We start from the raw sequence: 4,530 nt of genomic DNA on the forward strand, positions 1-4,530 counted from the left end.
CTGGAAGAGTTTGAGTAGGATAGGTGTTAGCTCTTCTCTAAATTTTTGGTAGAATTCAGCTGTGAAGCCGTCTGGACCTGGGCTTTTGTTTGCTGGAATATTTCTGATTACAGTTTCAATTTCCGTGCTTGTGATGGGTCTGTTAAGATTTTCTATTTCTTCCTGGTCGAGTTTTGGAAAGTTGTACTTTTCTAAGAATTTGTCCATTTCTTCCACATTGTCCATTTTATTGGCATATAATTGTTGATAGTTGTCTCTTATGATCCTTTGTATTTCTGTGTTGTCTGTTGTGATCTCTCCATTTTCATTTCTAATTTTATTGATTTGATTTTTCTCCCTTTGTTTCTTGATGAGTCTGGCTAATGGTTTGTCAATTTTATTTATCCTTTCAAAGAACCAGCTTTTGGCTTTGTTGATTTTTGCTATGGTCTCTTTTGTTTCTTTTGCATTTATTTCTGCCCTAATAACCAACCAATCACAGAAGAAATCAAAAAAGAAATCAAAATTTGCATAGAAACTAATGAAAATGAAAACACAACAACCCAAACCCTGTGGGACACTGTAAAAGCAGTCCTAAGGGGAAAGTTCATAGCAATACAGGCATACCTCAAGAAACAAGAAAAAAGTCAAATAAATAACCTAAGCCTACACCTAAAGCAACTAGAAAAGGAAGAAATGAAGAACCCCAGGGTTAGTAGAAGGAAAGAAATCTTAAAAATTAGGGCAGAAATATATTTTCATACTTTACATTAAACTGTTTACTCATTGAGAATATTTCAGCTGACTGACAGAAGGTAATGATTGTCTGGGGCTGCTCTCTGGCAGAGGATCAGCAGAGCAGTGATATATGTGTCCTGTTGTCCTACAAAAGTTTTAAACAACTAGCTCTGTGGTTTCTACTGCTGTTCCTCTCTGTGTAGGACTCAGACAAAAGTGAGTGGGGCTTGGGGCCAATATTGCACTGATTGAGCTATTCCCTTTGGATCACTTCCTCACTGTACCTTCAGTCCTTTCTGGGGGTCCAGGGTGAAAGTGAAGAGCTTTTCTGGTGGTTCAGATGGTAAAGAATCTGCCTGTAATGCAGGAGACCTGGGTTGGATCTCTGGGTTGGGAAGATCCCCTGGAGAAGGGAGTGGCTATCCACTCCACCATTCTGGCCTGGAGAATTTCATGGACAGAGAAGCCTGGCTGGCTACAGTTCATGGAGTGTCTGAGAGTTGGACACCAATGAATGACTGACTTTCACTTTTTCACTTTCACTTGCCCTTAGAGTGAGTTTTTCTCCTCCAGATGTCTCTTCTTAGATTCCCATGTCCTGGAAAATTTCTACCCTGACTGTCTCTTTATATCTCTGGGCACATGTTCTCAGTTGTATCCAACTCTTTGCCACTCCATGACTGTAGCCCACCAGTCTCCTCTGCCCATGGGATTTTTCTAGGCAAGAATACTGGAGTGGGTTGCCATTTCCTCATCCAGGGATTCTCCCCCATCTAGGGATGGAACCCACATCTCCTGTATTGCAAGTGTATTCCTTATTGCTGAGCCAACAGGGAAGCCATCTGGGCACATCGAGGTATGTCTAAACCTCAGTTTGGCCTGAAGCTGGAGTTTTTAAATAAGTGCTCTAGTAAAACTAAAACTTTGGAAGTACTCTTTATGTAGTACTGATTTGATTTAGAGCAGGTAATATTTGTTGAGAAGTATAATATGAGAAAAATTTGAGAAAAAGTTTCATACCTTGGATATGAGATATACTCTTTGCATTTCTGTGTGTTAACATAGGCAGTGTGTGCACAAATGCAAGTATTGAGAAAGGTCAAGAAATAATATAAAGGGAGAAAAACATCAGGGGTGGTGGAGACTGGGGTATAAAACACAAGCCCATGCTAAGAGAGTTTCAGCCAATTGTTCTCAAGTACAAAGCTTAATCCAGTACTGGGATAACTTCCAGTACTTCATGAGAATCAGGAAATACAGATTTAACATAAAATTCTGACTTTTAAATGCTGGTAATGAACTCAAAAGGATTTTAAACAATTTTGAGGATCAAGCAGAATGTATTTATATGCTGAATCTGACCTGTGGCCATCAATTTTTGACTTTGTTCTAATCACTCTACTTAGGCTAGATAATGATGGAGAAGTATTTGAAAAATCACAACACAAAAGGAAAGCCAGTGTTTGTGAGTAGCAAGAGCAGACACACAAAGTAAGGTTTACCACACTGAAAAAAAAATGGAATTCTAAAATTCATATGAAATTGCATTAATAAGAAATGTGATCATGATTCTTTTGAAACATCAAGCTTTGAAATGTCTTTCTGATTTTTAAATTGGAAGAAATGATGAACTGGTGAAAAGAATGAGGAAGGGTCGGAATGAGGAAAGCTAGGAATGAGGAAGGCTGAGTTCCGAGGAAGACTAGCACATTTATTGTGGTCATGGGGACCTGGGGTCTTCTCTCTACTTCCAGGACCCTGAAAGAGAATTTTTCTAATAAATAAAAGACTTTGAAACAGACTCTCCTGCATGTGATCAGCTCTGTAGGGTGTCTCTTGAAACAGGATGTGAACAACTGGAATTGAAATGGAGGGACCTTGGATGGGTAATGAAAAAGTGCCCATAAATCTCATATTCAGATACATGAGGGGGTTACCTCCATCACTAAAGATCATTCTTTTCAAGAAATTTATTGTACTGACCCTTTTAAAAACATAGATGAACTAAGGGAAGGCAAAAAAGACAAGCAGAGAGCTTAGAGACTCTGTGGTGCATATTTAAAAAAAAAATACATGAGTGATCATCACACAGATGTATGTAATAACCTCTCTTTAGGAGCAGAATCCCCCTTCCTTTCCATCTGTAATATTATACTAATCTGGTCACTCTGTAACTTTTATCCCTTTTGGAATTGGGCCTGTTTTAAGAATTGAAAAATGGTATAGGTATTTTTTCCATTTTCAGCTCTTCCCCATTATATAAAGTGAATAACTTAAAAAAGAATTCTGCTCTATGTATCTCCACTTCCGATGAGAAAGTCACATGAGAAATCTTAATTCACATTTCTTTTTCTCCTAACTTGCTTTAATGGTGACCAGTGGTGGTTGCACAAAAGGGCTCTAAACATTGTATTTTAAAGTTTATACTGTTATATGTCCAAAGAATAGCAAAACCTTCTTAGAGATCTAGATGCCATTAAGTATTTTCTGTTTCTTTTTCATTGGAATATGATTGCTTTACAACATTATGTTTGTTCTGTACAACAATGTCAATCAGTCATACATAGACATATAACAACTCCCTCTTGAACCTCTCTTCCACCACCCACCCCCTTCCCACCCCTCTAGAGCTGAAGTCCCTGTGCTATAATATGGCAGCTTCCCCGTCGCTGTTTTCACGTGGTAGAATATATATGTCAATGCTACTCTCTCAGTTCATCCCACCCTCTTCTTTCGCCTCTGTGTCCACAAGTTTGTTCTTTATGTTTGCACCAGTATTCCTGCCTGGCAAACAGGTCTATCAGTAGCATTTTTTCTATCAGTAGATTCTGTATATGTATGCATTAATATACAATATTTGTTTTTTCTCTTTCTGACTGACTCTTCTCTGTGTAACAGTCTCTAGGTTCATCCACATCATTACAACTGACTCAGTTTCATTCTTTTTGTGACTAATACTCCATTCTATATATGTACCACAAATTCCTTTACCATTCATCTGTCAATGGACATCTAGGTTGCTTCCATGTCCAGGCTATTGAAAATAGTGCTACAATGAACACTGGGGTACACGTGTCTTTTTGAGTTATGGTTTTCTCAGGTACATGCCCAGTAGTAGGATTCCTGGGTCGTATGATATTTCCATAGTTTTTTTCCCATTCTTTTTTTTTTAAATTTTATTTTATTTTTAAACTTTACATAATTGTATTAGTTTTGCCAAATATCAAAATGAATCCGCCACAGGTATACATGTGTTCCCCATCCTGAACCCTCCTCCCTCCTCCCTCCCCATACCATCCCTCTGGGTCGTCCCAGTGCACCAGCCTCAAGCATCCAGTATCGTGCATCAAACCTGGACTGGCAACTCGTTTCTTACATGATATTTTACATGTTTCAATGTCATTCTCCCGAATCTTCCCACCCTCTCCCTCTCCCACAGAGTCCATAAGACTGTTCTATACATCAGTCTCTTTTGCTGTCTCGTACACCAGGTTATTGTTACCATCTTTCTAAATTCCATATATATGCGTTAGTATACTGTATTGATGTTTTTCCTTCTGGCTTACTTCACTCTGTATAATAGGCTCCAGTTTCATCCACCTCATTAGAACTGATTCAAATGTATTATTTTTAATGGCTGAGTAATACTCCATTGTGTATATGTACCATAGCTTTCTTATCCATTCATCTGCTGATGGACATCTAGGTTGCTTCCATGTCCTGGCTATTATAAACAGTGCTGCAATGAACATTGGGGTACACGTGTCTCTTTCCCTTCTGGTTTCCTCAGTGTGTATGCCCAGCAGTGGGATT

The sequence above is a fragment of the Bison bison genome, unplaced genomic scaffold, assembly GCF_000754665.1.
Source record: "Bison bison bison isolate TAMUID 2011002044 unplaced genomic scaffold, Bison_UMD1.0 scf7180017864384, whole genome shotgun sequence".
Classification (NCBI taxonomy): Eukaryota; Metazoa; Chordata; class Mammalia; order Artiodactyla; family Bovidae; genus Bison; species Bison bison.